Source organism: Rhinatrema bivittatum, chromosome 8, assembly GCF_901001135.1.
Source record: "Rhinatrema bivittatum chromosome 8, aRhiBiv1.1, whole genome shotgun sequence".
In the NCBI taxonomy this organism is placed as follows: Eukaryota; Metazoa; Chordata; class Amphibia; order Gymnophiona; family Rhinatrematidae; genus Rhinatrema; species Rhinatrema bivittatum.
In genome coordinates, this window is record NC_042622.1 from 253,984,018 (window position 1) to 254,004,515 (window position 20,498).

The 20,498-nt window shown below is 44.5% G+C and overlaps 1 protein-coding gene across 26 annotated transcripts in view; it reads right to left on the bottom strand.

Annotated features, from left to right (window-relative positions):
* PTPRS (protein tyrosine phosphatase receptor type S) overlaps positions 1 to 20,498 on the bottom strand; it is a 568,002-nt gene that overhangs the window by 370,857 nt on the left and 176,647 nt on the right. For all 26 annotated transcript variants that reach the window (XM_029614603.1, XM_029614614.1, XM_029614622.1 and 23 more), the window contains exon 2: positions 19,157 to 19,274. The gene's annotated coding sequence lies outside the window, so the exon portion shown is untranslated. The remainder of the gene's footprint in view (positions 1 to 19,156; positions 19,275 to 20,498) is intronic.

Genomic DNA, 20,498 nt, shown 5'->3' on the forward strand with positions numbered 1-20,498 from the left:
CTTTTCCTTGTCCTTCTTCAGGACACGAGCGGACATTCCCAACCAAATCAGGGCTCTGATGGTTCAGCCACCACTTAGCAATATTTAAAGCTTACTTTGATGCCATTAGTGGAATGGATGGAGTCTGATTCAGCAGGCCTGGCGCCGAGGGAGAGAGATCTACATCCTCCCCCCTCACTGCACCACATGATCTCTCCTCTGTTTGTCTTTTAAAGTCATTCACAGTATTTTCCCATGTCACCAACCTTAATTCTAGGGCCAGAGCACTTCATATGGATACCATAATAAAATGTAGGCCTTTCCTCTGAAATTTCTCCCAAATAAAAAATATTTAGAGGGTCCAATTCTCCCTTGGGGTTCATGGGCATTTTGGTACAGAATACGCCGGATTTGGGTTCTATTTCGGGTCACTTTCCACAGTTTCAGCAAACACCATTAAAACCTATTAAAACACCATTAACACCTATTAAAACACCATTAAAACACTTTAAAACCTATTAAAATCCTTTCAAGGGGCAGGATGTGAGTAATGAGCTTCTCCTTACTTGACCCCACCATTATTTAATTCAAATTGGGCTATCAAGAGAGTTTGGGGACCCATTTAAAACTGGAGTAAATAGGGCCAATTTGGGGTTCCAAAACATGGGACCACCAGAGGAAGTCTCCCCCAACCTGCTGCCTGTATTTGTTTCTGCCCAATTTTAACTTTTAAGGAAGATTTGGGGCACTTTATAAACCAGGTCAGGTGACCCTCCCTGGAGCTTCCAGGATGAGAAGGATGCATCTGCTGGTCTCCCCCACCTGGAATTTGGCCTTATTTCTCAATTTTGCAGTTTGGTTCCCTTTTAATTTAGCTTTAAAAATTGCCCCAATTCTGCTGAGAACCAGAAGTGACCCTGTGGAACACTTCCGGTGTGGCCCACATGCTGGAGTGACGCCGGGGACCTTCCCTGCTGCCCTTGACGCTGAGTCCTGGTTCCCCTGGGGCAGGGGCAGCATCCTCAGTGCTGCTGCTGGAAAAATCCAATGTCCCCGAGGGGGCAGCACTACCTTCTCCCGCGATTGCAGGTATATCTCCTCCCTCCGACCGGCACTTTTCTCCCGAGGGCCCGGACAGCTGACTGTCAGCGGCCACGGTAATCGCAGCTACCAGAAACAGCTGTTCTCTGCCTCCCTCACTCTCCTTTCTTCTGTAGGACACCCTAGAACTGTCTCCCCAGCAGCAGGGACCATAATAGCCCCTAGGCAGTCCTCCAAGGACATAGCCAAGAAAAAAATAAATTTTAACTTGGTCTCCAAGCCCCTCCTTATTAAAATCTAATAAAAAAAAATGTTAGCCCCCTTTTTTTATATTTTTAACCACTGATTACACACACAACCCCCTCTCAAACAGGCTCCCTCACTCTCCCAGGCCTCCTTCTTCTGTGTCTTTGGCTGCAGGCAGAATGGCCTCTCCTCCCGGCCTTCCGGGCATCTCTAATCTTTGCCCCCTTCTCTCTCTTGTGTGCACACACACAGGCTACCCTTTCTTCAAATTCTGCGCAAATTATGAAAATTCTGCGCAGGAGGAGAACCCTGCTCAAATTCTGTGCTGTGCCGCACAGTTGCACAGAATTCCTTCCCCCAGTACAGGGAGGGCAGTTCTAACCTACCCTCCTCCCTACCCCTACACGCTGGAGGTCAGAGGCTAAAGGAGGAGAGGAGCCTTAGACCCATCGTTTATCACCTCCAGAACTGCCAGCTCCCTCCCCACACAAAAGCATAGTTAGGCTGACAAAGCAACCAAATGGTGATTTAAATGAAATCTTAGCAGAAAACTGCAATGGAAGTCATACAGTAAAAATTGAGAGCTCACCCTGAGAAACAAAGAAGCACCAATCACCTCCAAAGATAGGGAGAGCAAGGGAGGACGAGAGATAAAAGGAAAGAACAGAACATATTGGGGGGTGAGAAGGGAAGGATTGATTGTATAGTGTTATGCTCCTGCAGAAGCTAAATTTAACATTTAAGGGTTATTTATTGCTCTAACCCCTAGATTTATCAAAATGCGTTAGTAACGCACTGATAATGCCCAAAATAAGAAAAAGGGGAATGTTTAGTGACATTTGATAATGTACTGCTTTGTGTGGTAAACTTATCACACCCTGTGAGAACTCCTATTTTTGCATCTTGTGGGGGGGGGGGGGGGGGGAGGGAGAGAGATTTGATGATATCTGGAGTGAGGAAAGCCTCACAAAGATGCCATTTCTACTATGTTCTCTCATAACAGGGTACCATCAAGCTAGGGTGAGATAACATAGTACCAAATTTCATCTTTGTGAGGCTTTCCTCAAGCCAAATGACATCAAGTCTTCACCAAGGTGTACTGTGCTGTTCATACATCTCACTCTAAATGAGAAACTGGCCCCTAAACCCTAAACCGCCGCAACACCTCACCTTGAGCCATTAGATGGCCCTCCTATAGAGATATAAATAGTTGCATAGTGAGGGCCTCCCCAGAGGCTCCCCCCCCCCCCCAGCAAGATATGAAAATAGGAGTTTTCACAGTGCACAATAAGTTTACCGCACCATGCGATACTACCGATGCGAAGCGGTATGCGGTATGCGTGGTGCGGTAATTCTAAAATTTCCCTAAACACGCCCCTTTTTCTTATCATGGGTGTTATCAATGCGTTATTTAACACATTTTGATGAATCTAGGGGAAGGTGTAGTTATTTCCAACATTAAAACCGTGTGATAGCATGCGTTATGATATCGCACGGTGTGATATTGCCCCATATTTTACTAAATCCCACCCAAACTCCTCCCTAATCCCACCCCTTCCAAAAATTTGCATTCACATTGTGTGCTAGCACTATTATTGTATGCATTATGGCATTATGGTGTTAACGCACTATTGTGTGCATTAACACCATAGCGCATTTTGATGAATGACCCGGTAAGTTTTTAAGGTACAGAGCACACTTTTAAACTTAAGGTCTCAACCTTAACCCCTGCTGGGGCCCTCTGCTATCTGCACATGGATAGATGAGTCCAACCAGGGGAGCATTAGACCCAGAACTGGCTCCAAAATTGTCTTCCACTGGTATCTTAACAGTGGTCCCCAAATCCTGCCTTCCAGAGCTCCAAAATAAGTCTGGTTTTCAGAATTTTCAAAATAAATATTCATGAGCTATTTGCAAATATTTTATCTTATAGCCAGGACAATTTTCATGATATGGTTAACCCAAAAACTAGATCTCTGGAGGAATCTCAAAGACCAGATTTGGAAGCCACCATAGGTATAGCACAATATGCACCCCTGTATAGTTATTTCAATATATCCAGCTCTCTTCAAGGCTAATCCAAAATGTCTTCATTAAAACACTGCAGTCCATCTTTAGAAAGCCATTACACATTAAACTGGAAATCCCAAATTGAAAAAAAAAAAAAAAAAAGCAAATGTGATTGTCATAGATTTTTACACACTGGTTATATTACTTAGATAGCAAAAAAAAAAAAAAAAGCAAATCAGAGGCTTTCCCAATTCGAAGAAAATGGGGGCAGATTGGGCAGGGTAACTGGCATGTCTGATGGAAGCCCCTCCTCGCCCCTAGATTTGGGGGGGGAGGCAGTTTGCAGCAGAAAGGTATGCAGAGCAGGATGAGAGTCGGGAGGAAAATCGATTTTTTTTTTTAATGAAACCTGGCAGATGTGTGTTGCTTCCTGACAGAAGGTTACACATTTTTCATCTTACTTTCAGTTAATCTTCTATTAGGGAAAGAAGACCAAAACAGAGACAAGGCGGGGGGGGGGGGGGGGGGGGGGGGGTGAGGTCAGGGAGCAGGGGACAAAAATGTTACGTTTTCCAAAGCAAGTCTAATGGATATAGAGACAGACTATCATAGTAACCCAGGCAATAGAGAGAACATGCAGGAAAATATACAGAGAAAGGGGAGTTTGAAATAAGTGCAATCCTCCAATAACAAGAATATCATTTTACACTTTACACCAGTACACTATGGCTCTCGGCAGCAGTCCCTAGCAGCCCCCGGGATCTATGGCTTTCAGGATATCTAATCTGATCTGAGGTTATTGCAACCCCTTTCTGTTTCATCAAAGGAGCACCCAATGCGGTTTACAGCAATACAAAAATGAATAATCAATACAATCTAAAAATAAAAATGCAACACAACAATAACAATACAATCTTTGGCCCGGCGGGGGGGGGGGGGGGGTGGAGGGGGGAGGGAGCCCGCTGCAGTCGATACAATCTAAAGCTTGGTGTGCCAATGGTGCTGGGGCTCGATGTGCCAGAGAATCGTGCGTCGACTGTGCCACTGGCGCCAATGGCTCTGAAGAGTGACGCTTCTCTCTCTCAGGCTGCCCATACCCCGCCGAGTTCACGAGGGGACTGCGGATGGCGAAGAACAGTGTTTTCGCATCTGACTTGACCCGATGAGGTGGAGGGGTCCATGGCCCGCTCCAAAGAGAGGGGGGGGGGGAGGGGGTAACTATTCAAGGAGCTCCTGCTCAGTTCGGTACCCAGGAAGCGGACCTGCTGCAGCTCTTAAAAGACTTATGCAGCTCTCCATCTTCCAGGATCTCCGAGTCCATGGTGTCATCCAGCCACAGCGGCAGCAGTTAGGTACGACATGGTTAGGCCTAAGACACCAGTTACAAATAATATGGCCATCAGCGATAGATTTCTTCTTCTTACCACACACACAGTCCTTGAAGCTGCTGAGGGCGGCAATCCTGGATCCTGACATTTTTTTTTCCTTTTAGGTAGCACTTAAAAGTGCTGTTTGGAGACTGCCGAGGCAGCAAGGCAACAAGTTCTTAAAGAAAAAAAAAAATCAAGAAATAGTGAAAATATATTCAAAGAAAAGGGTACAGGTCCATGCTGTAGTTCAAAACCAAAAAAAATAAATAAATAAAACTGAGGGGCTCACAAAGCAACGCCTATGCAGGAACTCCTGCACATACTCAGAAGAGGAAAAGCTCTTCGAGCTGAAAGAGAAAGGTTTGTTTGGCGCCATCAGATAACATCACCCGTGGATGGCTAACTGAGTCCTGCATTAGGCTTCCAAGAAGGTAAACTGCTCTAATTGAATATGCAGTGGGTAACAATCTAAAAACAGACCAGACAGATAAATCAAACAGCTGAAGCAGGCTGAGCCATCATATTTGTGGACTTGGAAGTTCCAGGTTTGTCTGTTTATTCTGTTTTCTTCTGGGTTTTTTTTGTTTGTTTGTTTAAGAAAGTTAGGTACTACCACAGATGCTCCAGGAGAAAAATCAAGTTTTCCTCAGCCTGTCCAGATGACGTGGAGTGAGTTGTTGTCCATATACAGGAGGCAGGAAGAAAAATGGATATGCTTTTGCTCAACTGTTAAATGAATGCTGATTTTAAAAGATTTTTTTTTTATTCTGTTTGCTGTGTGGGGGTGGGGGGGGGGGGGGGGGACTGCAAAGAAATGATTATGATATTGACTGGTCCAAATAAAACAGGAAATAACCCAAGGGCCAATTATTGACATTCTGAATATAAAAATCTAAATACAGAATGTGAATCATTGCATTCTGTAATGTTAAATCAATGTAACGGTGTCTGCATCATAGACGGTTTTATTACATTACAGCTCTGAATGGGTCCCCCACCCCCGCTCCCTCCTCCCCTCAAGCAGACTCCAAACCCCACAGTCACTATTTCTAATTACACCCTCTATTCACAAGGAAATGGCTTATTTATTACTTTCAGCTTCTCTCTCATTCTCTGTCTCCCCAGGGGAGGTTGTTGGGGGGGGTGGAATTTTTTTTTTTTTTCAAGTGCCAGGGGGAGGAACCCATGATGAATTATCCCCCTCATATCTCTTCCATCCATTACCCCATCCCCAACAGCGTGTGCACACACACACACACACACACACACACACACACACACACACCACTGTTAAAATTTGCAGAATCAATCTCAACATGGAAAGGGAAAACATATTTATCACTGCGTTTTCTTCTGTGTCGCTTTTTTAAGGCATTATAGGCAGCAATCATCTTGGCTAATTCAATGAATTGCAGCATAATTACTCAGTAATAACACTATTATCTTCCTGCTTACTCGACAGCTGTGATCCCGTTACAGTGCAGAGAGAAATGTACTGGGGGGAGGAGGGAGGGGAAAGAACCTGTGCTCCACCTCACCTTAAAAGGGGGAAGAAGAGAGTGCGAAAAACCATTACACCGCCACAGAGAAAAGAATCCAATGCCAGCTCTCTTTTTTTGACTGGATTTTCAGCTGCCGTGACCGTTTCAAGTCGGGACCTACGTTCATGCACCACCTCTCTGGATAATTCATCCAGAATTGTACAGTATGGCGGCTGATTGGGCCCATAAGGCCCATCTCATCTTGCCCAGCTTGCTTTCCTTTTGCAGTGCCATCGACCACATTTGATTCTGGGCTTCCTTTCACTTTTTTTGTGCAAATGAAGATTGTCTGTGCATATTGTCGGGCTGATGCAATAAAGTGCGCTCAGCCTAGTGCAAGGTTTACCCTTGGTTGGACGCACTAGACTAACACCCGATGCAATAAGATCCAAAACGCACGTCTAAACAAATGCGCAGCTAACAGCGCCCATCGCATGTAAATGCAATGTATTTGCTATTATTCCCGATGCAAAAAATCGCTGTGCGCCCAATGCGTACTTTTTAACACTCAAACTTAATGCCAGCCCCGGAGTTGGCAAAAAGTCTTGCCATGCTTCAAGGGCTCAACTAAAAAACAAAAAAACGCTGCTCTTCTGTGATTCCTCCTACTTTGTATCATCGCAATACTAAGATCTACTCCTTGTGATGACTAAAAGTTATTAAAAAATTAAAGACTTGAAAAAAACAAATTGTGGGGCACACAATATACATACCCCAGACTGTGTATATTATATGTGCATACTGTGCCAGTAAATTATCTGGGGCGGGATAAAACGGACACTCGCACTGAGCGTCCGTTTCCCTAAGCCGCACACATCCACGTTTTCCGGGCGCCCGATGCTTTTGAATGCTAGGGATGCACAATTTATCCCTAGCATGTCCGTTTGAGCGCGGCAGCTCATTAGAATATTGCATTGTGCGCCCAGGATAGGTGGATACGCATGCGTTGAAAAAAATGGCCGCCCAGTTTGGACACACGTTTTTATGCGCGAGATATTGCATCGGCCCTTCTGTGCTTTCTTCAAGTCTGTTCCTAGTTTTGTCTTCATCACCACCACCAGAGGGCTGCTCTATGATTCTACCATCCTTTTTCTGTGAAGAAATATATTCTAACATTATACCCCAGAATCTGGCATCATGACCTCTTTTTTCTAGAGCTGTAAACCATTTAAACCATTTATTTATTTGATGCCTTCCTGCCAAAGCACTGAAGATGTGTTACAACCAAATATATAAACAAAAGTATGGAATCATAAAACAGACAGAACTTCCATTCCCCTAAAAAAAGTTAGTTTCTTGTCACTATTTTTCCCTTTCAGAAATTTGAAATCCTCCCTCATATCCAGCAAAAGAATCCAATTTTTTCTTTCTGTGATCAGTGTAGCCATTACAGCCCTCTTTTGGCCATATACTGGTAAATGTTTCAGTTTTTATATTGTCTCTCGCCCAATGCATAAGAACATAAGGAGTTGCATATCAGATCGAGGGTCCATCAAGCTCAGCATCCTGTTTCCAACAGTGGTCAATCCAAGATAAGTACCAGGCAAGTATCCAAACATTAAATAAATCCCATGCTGCTATTGCCGGTAATAAGCAGTGGCTATTCCCTAAGTCATCTTGATTTAATAGTAGTTTATGGACTGCTCCTCCAGGAATTTGTCCAAACATTTTTTAAACCCACCACGCTAACTGCCCTTCCCACATTCTCTGGCAATTAATTCCGGAGCTTAATTGTGCATTGCCTGAAAAAGAATTTTCACTGATTTGTTTTAAATGTGCTACTTCCTAACTTCATGGAGTGCCCCCTAGTCCTTATATTATCTGAAAGAGTAAATAACCAATTCACATTTACCCGTTCTAGACCTCTCATAATTTTATAGCCCTCTTTAATATCCCCGTCAACCGTCTCTTCTCCAAGCTGAACAGCCTTTCTTTAGTCTTTCCTCATAGGGGAGTTGTTCCATCCCCTTTATCATTTTGGTCGCCCTTCTTTGTACCTTCTCCATCGCAACTATATCTTTTTTGACATGCGGCAATCAGAATTGCACACAGTCAAGATGAGGTCTCACCATGAAGCGATACAGAAGCATTATGACATTCTTCTTTTTATTCACCATTCCTTTCCTAATAATTCTGTTTGCTTTTTTGACTGCCGCAGTACACTGAGCTGATGATTTCAATGTATTGTCCACTATGCCACCTGGATCTTTTTCCTGGATGGTAGCTCCTAATATGGAACCTAACATTGTGTAACTACAGCATAGATTATTTTTCCCTATAAGCATCATCGAACATTTGTCCACATTACATTTAATCTGTCATTTGACTGCCGTCTTCCAGTCTTGCAAGGTCCTCCTGCAATTTATCACTAACCGCTTATGATTTAACCATTCTGAATAATTTTGTGTCATTTGCAAATCTGATCACCTCACTTGTCATTACCCTTTCCAGATCATTTATAAATATACAAGCCGTTAAGCCCGTTAAAACGGGCTACATCCCTCTGTCTCTCACCTCCCCCTCATTCTCTCTCCCCTCACTCTTCACCACCCCCTACCTCCCTCCCTCACACTCACCCACTCCTCCCTCTCCTCTCACTCAGTCCCTCCCTCCCTCTCACTCCCCTCTCTCCCTCCCTCTCACTCACACTCAGTCCCACTCACTCTCTCCTCTCCCTCAGTCCCACTCCCTCCCTCCCTCTCTCTCCCTCAGTCCCACTCCCTCCCTCCCTCTCCCTCAGTCCCACTCACTCCCTCCCCCCCTCACTCAGTCCCACTCCCTCCCTCTCTCTCCCTCAGTCCCACTCCCTCCCTCCCTCTCCCTCAGTCCCACTCACTCCCTCTCCCCCTCACTCAGTCCCACTCACTCCCTCTCACTCAGTCCCCCCTCTCCCTCTCACTCAGTCCCACTCCCTCCCTCTCACTCAGTCCCCCCCCCCCAGTCCCTCCCCCTCACTCAATCCCTCCCTCCCTCTCACTCACTAAGTCAGTCACTCCCTCCCTCTCCCTCCCTCCCACTCAGTCCATCCCTCCCTCTCTCTCTCTCCTCCCTCCCTCGCTACTGGCCGCTGCCGCCGCCCGCTACCACCACCGCCGCCACCCGCTCCCGCTACCGCCGCCGCTACCGCCGCCCGCTGCCGCTACCGCATCCGCTGCCACCCGCTACCCGCCACTACCACCGCCGCCCGCTGCCGCCATGTTTTTTTTTTTTTTGACGCTGCCTAAGACCGACGTGCTCGCCCGCACATGCGCAGTAGAGCTGCTCTCTACTGCGCATTTGCGGCACGTCGGTCAAGCGTCGTTTATCTAGTTAGATTAAAAAGCATCGGTCCCTGAGGCATTCTCCTGTTTACCTTTTTCCACTGTAAAAACAGACCATTTAATCCTACTCTCTTTTTCCTATCTTTTAACCAATCTGCAGTCCACAAAAGGTCATTGCCTCCTATCCTATGACCTTTTAATTTTCTTAGGAGCCTCTCATGGGGACTTTGTCATTTTTATATGAGGTTTATATTATTTCCCTTGTAAGAACCTTCAGATGTTTTCTTGTATGGAAACAGCCAGGACCACAGGTAAAGCGAGAAGCCCTCAGGCTCCACATAGTGCAGAAGCTTTACTCTTACTATAATTAAGAAATCCAAGAGTCACTTCAAATGGATTAAGTTAGTTATTGAAAGGCGGGAGGATGCAGCAGCAGGCACAGGTTTGTAAAGGCAGGGATAAGGAATGCTGAGAGTAGAGTAGTTTTATCCAATTATATTCATCCAAAATATCTATGAGCATTACTTATGACCAACTGATAGGGTAATTCAGCTAGGTTCATTTTTTTTTCTTTTATTTATGGGATAGGCCGAAGCATTTTCTGGTTTTACTTTATGCATGCATGGACCGTTAATCCCTGCCACAAATAAGTGCTACAAATCCAGCATGCACTAGGGTTAAAACCAGGATTTGATCTAGGGTTGACCGTGGAAAGGTGGGGGTGGGTGTGCAGGGCCCAGGATGAATTGGTTGCAGTGGGGTCCTGAACACTGACATGCATGGCTTCACCCCAAAGCTGACAAGAATTTATAGCATTGGAGACAGGGTGCCGCAGGGCAGGGCGGTTATCCTTATTCATCCCCCCATCCTCTACACTCAGGATGGCCCTGACTATTCAGCCTACCCCGAAAAAAAAATGGAGCCAAATGGAAAATGATCAGAAGCTTCCAGCATCAGACTGGTACAACTGGTCAATCCAGTTTGCCATCTGTCAGAGGAGCTGAGATTTCTCCCTTCATCAACAGTGTTCTGAGAAAGGCCCTGAGCTCTTCCTATTTTTCTAATCTTTGCATTCTAATTGGTGCTGCCACCTGACCCAAGTCAACTCTGACAAGCTGCTCCAGGTCCTGCATCATCCCGTTGTTTTTGTGGACTTTGCTACCTCCTACCTTTCCCAGAGAAATTGAAATTACAAGTGCATAGGTGCAACAGGGCAAAACCAGAACTGGAAGCATCTGACCAGGGTTGGATCCTCCCCCAAGTTCTAACAGTGGGTCTGGTATTGCATTTCAGGATGTACTGTCTCTGTAAATCACCCTCTGAGGTTGTACTTGGCAAGCCAAGATGTGGCGCCCCTTAAAACTCACTGAAGTAAGGCACTGATCGCAGGTATGAAGGAACACTTTCACCCTGCTCAGAACACGAACCCGATTCTATCAAACCTCTTTGCAATAAGTTTAAAACATCTTAGAATTCAAATGATCCTGCCTATCTGGTAAGATGCTGGATATATTTTATTTTTAAACTGGACATGATTTTTACTTTCATAGGGATGGTGCCATCTCCCTGTCCTGGACTCTGATAAGCATAAAACATTCCACTAACAGCATCCTGCTGCAATAACAATACAGTAAAGCAATAAGCAATTAAATCAGGGGAATTACTGGAGACCTGTTGACTATATATGCTAATTCCTTCCAGCAGGAATGAGGCTGAGAAAACACCTGGAAGAACTGAAGTGTTTAAACTGGAAATTACCTTCCCCCAGTGATGCAACACTTTTGAGGCAAAAAGAATCCCATGCTGATTGAGGGCTGGAGGATCAACCATCCAGGGGCCATCTGTAAACCAGCAGTGCCTGCCAGAACGCTCAAAACATCAAGCTCGTCTCTTTCTTGGCTCATGCCCCTTCCTCTTTTGATCATATCTCTAGGTCCTTTGAGCTCCATATTCAGTTACTAATTGGATAGCAAAGTTAGCTGGTATGTTCGATAGTGCAGCCGCATTACTGAATTTAGCCTGCTATCTAAAAGTTATCTGGCTAACTTTAGGGCAGCTCTTTGGCCCGACCAGACATAGCTAACTCAACTCTTCCCAGTTACGTCCCTGGAACCACCCCCCCACCCCACCCCCACCACTACACACACACACACACACACACACACAATCTTATCCAGCTAAATTCTAGGGCCCAATATTCAAAGATATCCAATTATCTAAGTTATCTGGATATAACTTAACCAGAAAACTTAGAAGGGTTATTCAACAGCATGGCTATGCTGCCGAATATAACCGGCTAAGTGCTAGTTAGTTGGATAATTATATTGAGCAGGTTAACTTAACCAGATAAGGCTGAATATAGGAATTTATCCAGTTAAGATAACTGGATAAGTTGCCCGGCCTTAATCCGCCCACTGCCTTCCCCCATGAAATCTGGCTATCTACTTAGCCAGATAAATCCTTTTCCTGGGATAGAAATTGGAATCCAGCAGGGGTCCGGTGCTGGGTAGGCTATGGAGATTCCATATCTCTCTGCTGTATCATTTTTTACTTTAACTGCTCAGATAAAAGGATGTCTGAAAATAGACATCTGATGTCTGGTTAAGTTATATCCGGATAATTTAGATAATACTTATCTGGCTAAGTGTTGGCCACTGAACATAGCCGAATATTCTGCTGCTGCCACTTAGCCGGATAAGTCCCTATTTATCCGGCTAAGTAGCACTGAATATTGGCCTCTAAACAGCTAACTTATTAACTGGCTAGAATTTAGCCAGATAAGTTCCAAAAACTTCATTTAGCCGGATAACCTCTGAGTTATCCAGCTAAATGCTGTTAAATATGGACTTCCCTATTTTTATCCTAACAAAGACTTTTTTTCTTACATTTTCACATTTCTTCTGGACTCAGAGGTGTACTCCTTCCATGTCCAGGACCCCCAGTTCTTCAGTGTGCATACATCAGAAAAGACTAAGGCAGGGCTTCCCAAACTTGTTCTGATGTCCCCACAGTCAGGTAGGGTTTTCAGGATATCCACAGTGAATATGCAATGAGATAGAATTGTGTACAATGGCAGCAGGTTGTCCTGAAAACCAGACTAGGTGCATCCCGAGGACTGGGTTGAGAACCCCTGAAATAAAAATCACTGAAAGTAGAAAGGATGGTAGCCCCCATCAGAGCTAAAATTAATTAAAAGGGAACTAACAAGGTAAAAGATAAACTTTACAAAGACAATTTTCAAAGGAATGTGACCCCAGGCAACTAAGCAGTCCCTAGGCTGAAAACTCCCCTCATCTCTAAGTGTATGCAATACTTTTTGCTGATAGAAAAGGGAGCAGGGCATGTAAAGCAAAGCAAGCAGGGGGATTTCATTGGGAAATCCATTGTGTACCTCAGCATCCACACTTTTCAATGGTAAAATCTGTGGGTGTCTCCACCAGCTTCAATTTTTCAAAGGGACTTTCCCTTTGAAAATTAGCTTGCAAGTCCATGGGTATCGACAGTGTTTCAACACTGCTCCTTATAGAGCTAAGGAATGTTTAAAGATGCAAGCCTTCAGGATAACTGCTGAAGGAAGGGCCTTGGTGACACTGAAAGCCTGCACCTTTAAATTTACCAAGATATAATTTCTGTACTTGATAGTGATACCACAGCAATAACACCAAGGAGTGCTCCAGTCTTTCACAGTACAATGAATAAAAGTGGCATACTGATTTATGTATTTGCTACACTAGGTTCACCCACAAAGAGAGCAGAACAGAATGACCTTAACAAGGTTTTACCCAGTGGTGGGATTAAAACCAGTATCTCCCCTGGACTGCACTGCCAGCCAAGGCAGCTGCAATGCTTAAGGAGGGACAGAAGACCACTGCCCTCAGATTAAACTTTGTTCTCCACAGGACCAGCAGTTTGATGCAAATGCTGATCCTAAGGAAATCATCAGATGGCTATTTTCAGACATCCTTTTATCTGCGCAGTTAAAGTAAAAAATGACACAGCAGAGAGATATGGAATCTCCACAGCCTACCCAGCACCGGACCCCTGCTGGATTCCAATTTCTATCCCAGGAAAAGGATTACCAGCAATCTAAACTGCTGGTGATGAGTACAAACAGAAATACGCATTCTCGGCCTCACCAAATTCCAATACCTGCGCCCAACCACCCCTGACTGCGACAGCAAATAATTTCACGGCAAACAGGTTGCACGAACGGATTGCTTCGAAAGCCCTGCTCTGGGATTGCAAGGCAGTAACTCCAACAGCCCAATTTTGGCCAATCCGGCGAGAGGTATGTCACAGTGGCAAACAACATCACAAGGTTGTTAGCCATCATATTCCAATCGAAAACAGGCACCTTAGAAGCCTCTTTTAAGTTCTTTGTATGGCAGGGGACACATTCAGATCACACCATGATTTGCTCTTTGTTACTTGTGGCTTATCAAATGCACAAATATCATTTAATCTCTGCACCTCTATCTATACCACATGCACCTCCAAACCTCTCCTGTGCCCTTTAAAAAAAAATTAAATTAATAAATACAATTTTTCATCTTTCCAAATACCCATTCTAAAATTTCACATAAATTTTCCAAACTCTCCCTCTGTATATCAATAATCATACCTCCATCTGAGCACTTTAATTTTTTATTTGCCAGGCTGGCATTAAATAGTGAGAGAGAGGCCGAAATCCTTTGAAACAAACTTTCAGAACCCAGACTGAATTACAGATCTGCAGCTCGCGGAGGAATTCACTCACTCATCTTGTACCTGTCCCCAGGATTAACAGATTTATATATTATTCAAATGCACTCAGTCTGTAATGAAATACTGAAGTGGCAACGTGTAAGGAGCACAAAAGCAAAAAACAAAGGGGGATAGCATTTATTTATTTGGACCCAGCAGTTTCTCCTCTCCCCCATTCCTTTGGGCTTTCAAGCTCAAATCAGAACTGGGGCTGGGACATGGTGCCATGAGCCTTCATTTGCAACCCCTGTTTTATGTCTCTTCCCAACTTAATCCAGTCCAGTTGTTGCTGCACCAGCCCTCGGCTAGTGACTACACACCACAGCTTCTTCCAGAATCCCACAATCACGGACCCTATAATCCGATGACTAGGTGCTGCCACCACACAGTAAGTGGGAATCCTTCTCCTTCAGGGCCTGTGAATGCTGCCACCCAGCATCCCCAGCTCCGTCCAAGCCGGGAATCAGACCCAGGTTCCGCCTCATGACAGTGTACAAGACTGCCCTTCAGGCCCTGGACAGACTGAGCGGGCAGAGGAGAAAGAGGGTGACATTTACATTTCTCATTTATACTCTGTCTTTTGTGACTGGTCGGTCAATTCAAAGCAAATTACATTCGGGTACAATAAGTATTTCCCTGTTCCCAGAGGGATTACAATCTAAGGAGGTCATTTACTGAACCGCATTAAGGGGCGGATTTTCAGAGCCCTGCTCGCGTACATCCGCCCAAAACCGGGCGGATGTACGCGAGCAGGGCCCTGCGCGCCGGTGAGCCTATTTTACATATTTTACATATTTTACATAGTCTCACCGGCGCGCGCAGAGCCCCGGGACTCGCGTAAGTCCCGGGGTTTTCGGAGGGGGCGTGTCGGGGGGCGGTCCCGGTCATCGCGGCGTTTTCGGGGCGTGTCGGCAGCGTTTTGGGGGGCGGGTACGGGGGCGTGGCTACGGCCCGAGGCAGTCCGGGGGCGTGGCCGCGCCCTCCGTACCCGCCCCCAGGTCGCGGCCCGGCGCGCAGGAGGCCGCTGGCGCGCGGGGATTTACGCCTCCCAGAGGGAGGCGTAAATCCCCCAACAAAGGTAAGGGGGGGTATAGACAGGGCCGGGCGGGTGGGTTAGGTAGAGGAAGGGAGGGGAAGGTGAGGGGAGGGTGTTAGAGGATTCCCTCCGAGGCCGCTCCGATTTCGGAGCGGCCTCGGAGGGAACGGGGGTAGGCTGCGCGGCTCGGCGCGCGCCGGCTATACAAAATCCATAGCCTTGCGTGCGCCGATCCAGGTTTTTTAGTAGATACGCGCGGCTCCGCGCGTATCTACTAAAATCCAGCGTACTTTTGTTTGCGCTCAGGCGCAAACAAAAGTACGCTGGATTTTAGTAGATACGCGCAAACAAAAGTAGGCCTATTCGCGCTCCTTTTAAAATCCGCCCCTCAGTGTTTACTGCACAGAAAACACCTTGCAGTAGCAATAATGTGCAGTATTTTAAATACCACAAGTTATTTAACTCTAAATATCGCCAAAATGGTAATGAGCTGCTTCGCATGCAAATACTTTGCAAATGCATGCAAAGCAGCTCATTACTAGGTGATCTGATTATAACTACAGTAACGCATCTTGCCTGAAAAACTGCAAACCGTGCTATTTTATTGAAAGTCAGCTACAACTTGGGAACTGGAGCTAACTTTCCCTGGGAGCATCAGGATCAGGATGCGAACCGGGGCTACCATTTAAAGGGCCACAGCGGCCTGATCCAAACCCCTCCTCCGCTCCCCCCATCCCCAATATGCGGAAATCCCTGCTGGGGGATCATGTGAGCAACCCTATACATTAAAAGTTTAAATTTAAAAGATAAAATGTCATATGGGAATGGCCCTGCCCCCTTCCCAACTCCGAGCCTTTAAGTATTTAGGCCCCCTCCCAGCACCCAGACCCCTTCCTCCAAAATCAGCCAGACTCCCCCACCCGTACCTGGAATCACCCCCTCCCCAGCTTCTTTCCTTGGTGGTCTAGGCCCTGGGACCTGTGCCATCTGCCAAAATATGGCAGCAACTATATGTGCCTATCACTAGACCACTTTAGGTATGATCGGGAGGGACTGGACTGAGGAGGGAGGGGGTCCAAGTGCCTGGGCGAGGGTTTGAGTTGACTTTGGGGGAGGGGCTTAAATGTTTCAAGGGGAAGAGCCGTCGTCGCATGACTTATATATTTCTTTACCTTTAAATGTGTAGGGCCATCTCTAGAGCCGGTGTTTCAAAAGACTCCTGGCAGGGTTTTTTCAGATGTTGGTTGGGGGAGGGGATGGACAGGGCCACTATGGCCTTTAAGAAAATGGCAGCCCTGTGTGAAGGGACAAATATCGCACAGCGTTTGGGGGCTTTTTATCCTGAGGTATTTTCCCATGGTTTTCTAAGCTGTGGTATCAAGTACCCCCACAGTATTTCACCCTCCGGAGGGAAAATACCACGGTTTAGTAAATGACTTCCCTAAGTTTGTACCGGAGGCAATGGAGGACGAAGTGATTTGCCCAACATTCCAAGGACTGTCGGTGAGATTTGAAGCCTGGCTTCCCTGATTTGAAACTTGCTGCTCTGATCACTTGGTTACTTCTCCACACCTGAGCCTACTGCTTAAACCCACGTTTGGGAAATGAATACCTACATTTTATCAACAAAGAAAAAGTTATCTGACCCACACACTGCCATATTTTAGGTTTTATTCACACACAAATCACATGGATTGCCTTAATGAGTACAAACATTTCATCCCTCTCAATGTACCCTATGTTAATCTCTCCGTAATGTCTGATTATCTAAAAGGGGGAGTCAATATATACGGGTGAGAGTTCGTGCGCATTTTAGATGCTATTACTGTGTATACATGCAAGGGGGAACAATAAATAAGGTGAATTTAAGAATTTTAAATTTGGAAGTTGCGGAATAAGTATTTTTAAATAAATAAATAAACAGATAGATAAATAGCATCAAAACAACTTAAATTCGTCTTATTTATTGATTTCCCCTTGTACGTATAAGAACATAAGAACATAAGAAATTGCCCTGCTGGGTCAGACCAAGGGTCCATCAAGCCCAGCATCCTATTTCCAACAGAGGCCAAAAACCAGGCCACAAGAACCTGGCAATTATCCAAACACTAAGAAGATCCCATGCTACTGATGCAATTAATAGCAGTGTCTATTCTCTAAGTAAACTTGATTAATAGCTGTTAAAGGACTTCTCCTCCAAGAACTTATCCAAACCTTTTTTGAACCCAGCTACACTAACTGCACTAACCACATCCTCTGGCAACAAATTCCAGAGCTTTATTGTGCGTTGAGTGAAAAAGAATTTTCTCTGATTAGTCTTAAATGAGCTACTTGCTAACTTCATGGAATGCCCCCTAGTCCTATTATTCGAAAGTGTAAATAACCGATTCACATCTACCCGTTCTAGACCTCTCATGATCCTAAAGACCTCTATCATATCCCACCTCAACCGTCTCTTCTCCAAGCTGAACAGCCCCAACCTCTTCAGCCTTTCCTCACAGGGGAGCTGTTCCATCCCCTTTATCATTTTGGTTGCCCTTCTCTGTACCTTCTCCATCGCAATTATATCTTTTTTGAGATGCGGCGACCAGAATTGTACACAGTATTCAAGGTGCGGTCTCACCATGGAGCGATACAGAGGCATTATGACATTTTCCGTTCTATTAACCATTCCCTTCCTAATAATTCCTAACATTCTGTTTGCTTTTTTGACTGCTGCAGCACATTGAGCTGATGATTTTAAAGTATTATCCACTATGATACCTAGATCTTTTTCCTGGGTGGTAGCTCCTAACATTGCCGCCAATTGTGGACCCCGTCTCTACCAATTACTTATCAGTTACTTCTCTGTTATTCCTTAGTTAACAGCTTTCTTACTAAATTGTTTGAATTATTTTTTCAGTTATCCCTTTGTTACCTATCAGTTACCATTTATCCCACTAAATTGTTAACTATCTAGTTTGATTTTCAGGCTCCCTTTATAGCCTCCCTATACTGTAACAACCTCTGTTGCACAAGTTTCCACTATTTGTCCCAGTTCCCCCCACTCCCTGTTCTTTGTACCTTTTTCCAATCTAGAGTTTTAATGTAAACCGACATGATGTGCCTACTAATGTCGGTATAGAAAAACTGTTAAATAAATAAATAAAAAATAAATAAATAAACCTAGCATCGTGTAACTTCAGCAAGGGTTATTTTTCCCTATATGCATCACCTTGCACTTGTCCACATAATACATAATAGTAGCAATCTAAAATGAACACGATGTTATATATATATACACACACAAGGAGGAGCATGAGGTACAGAATATGAATATATATATATATATATATATATATATATATATATATTCTGTACCTCATGAGGTACAGAATATATATATATATATATATTCATATTCTGTACCTCATGCTCCTCCTTGTCCAACTACATACACAAGGCTGCCTTCAGGCCACTGCTCAACACGGAGGCAAGTTCAAAATCGGAGCCATGTTTTATCCGAAGGGTGTCACTTTCCCTTGTGCAAAGGCCATACAATATTCCTAGGACGCAAAAAATGGAACTGATTAAAGAGTTAAATAAGTGTGCAGTTTTTGTGTGCTCGTTTGCCCAAGTACAAATGAGGAAGATGACAAAAACTGCCCGGGATAAGGAGATCTTACACGTGGTCACGCTCTAAGGCTGGCAGCTGGGATATAGCCTTAGTAGGGTGGGCAGACTACACATGCTAGTTGGTTTTTTCCTGACATTATATACATATATATTTTTAAACCAGGGACCTGACAGACAACTCACTGCTTTAGTTTAATTTAAATGTAATAAATTTGTAAACTGCCTTTCCCAATTTGAAAATGAGAACAAGGTGGTTTACAAACAGAACAGTGACAAAAACAATACAACTAGCTAGTAGTAACTGTAAGGTTTTACCTTTAATGAGCAACCTTTACAGCCATTCAAACTTCTTTCTTGTTGCTGGTTAGGGGACTAAAAGGAAGGTAGGTACCAAACCAATCCCCAGCCTGGGCATTCCCAGTGTCCAAGGTACCTAGAGCAAAGAAAAAAAAATGTCAGACTGTGCATGATGGGGAACACAAGAGAGGATCGACACTGTACCACATGGAGGAGAAGTGTTCAGAATTAATCAGGAGAGCACAAAGACCAGGAAGAAGAATGAAGATGAGGATTAGAAAACTGAATGAAGGAGGAAGCAGAGCTCGTTTCTGTTAGAAGCGCGCAGAGCTAAAATGGCGAATGCGGTGGGATGTGTGGGGTCTCTACATTTCCAGTGCAATCCTCCCCCGCATTCTCACCTGCCTGCATGCAGCGTGCCGTACCCAGGGCCACAATGGGCCTGACTGTACTCAGCAATATTCCCCATGGACACAAAAGTGGGAAAACCCTTTAGTACTCCTGCCCCAGTATATGTAGAATTTTCACACACAACTTGCACATTTTAGCACCTATCCAGTCTGCAGGGACCACGAATGTTTTCTGTCTGCAGTATTGGATAATGAAATATTGAACATCACAGCGTAGTGTACATATTTCAAAATACAGTGCCCCTGTAATTATAGAATGGTGTCTGGATTTCAGTTTGCAATGTAGCCACTCTGATCACAAACTACAACATAACTACACAATGGCTAATAAAAATGACAACAGAAAAAGTCGATTAATTCAGTTTTTCAATTATTACTTTCCCAGTTAAAGCTCACACTTTAATGTCTATGTTCCAGACCCAGGAGCATTATGTGCAAGATGCCTGAGCCTTTTGAAGTTTTGGAAATGGTGTTGCAATGAACTGATGGAGAGAGCACAGCTTTCCAAAGCTAATCACAAAATATTTTAAAGTAGTCCAGTTTAAAAAATGCATCACCTACAACTTGTCTGACCTTTTCTCTAAATTTTGAGAAAAAAAATAAAGGATATTTAAAATGGGAGGAGGGGAAGGAGTGGGAAACAATTTGGACCAGACAGTTCCCCAACAAGAAGAGAAAAAAAAAGGAATTACTTCAAGGCTATGAAGGCTATGGAAACCATTTAAAAAGATTTTTTTTTTAATTCTGCGAAGTAATCAAAAGAGCTGGGCGATAATGAATTATGATTGAGTGTGAAGCAAAAACTAAGGTGGTGAGAATTGAAACCCAGATATTAAAATGTAAGGACCATCTGGGAAGGCAGTAATTGAAAACTGAACTGATAAAATTATTTTGAAATGTAAATGTATTTACAAGTCCATGATGTATTTCCACTCCATATGTCAAGTGTG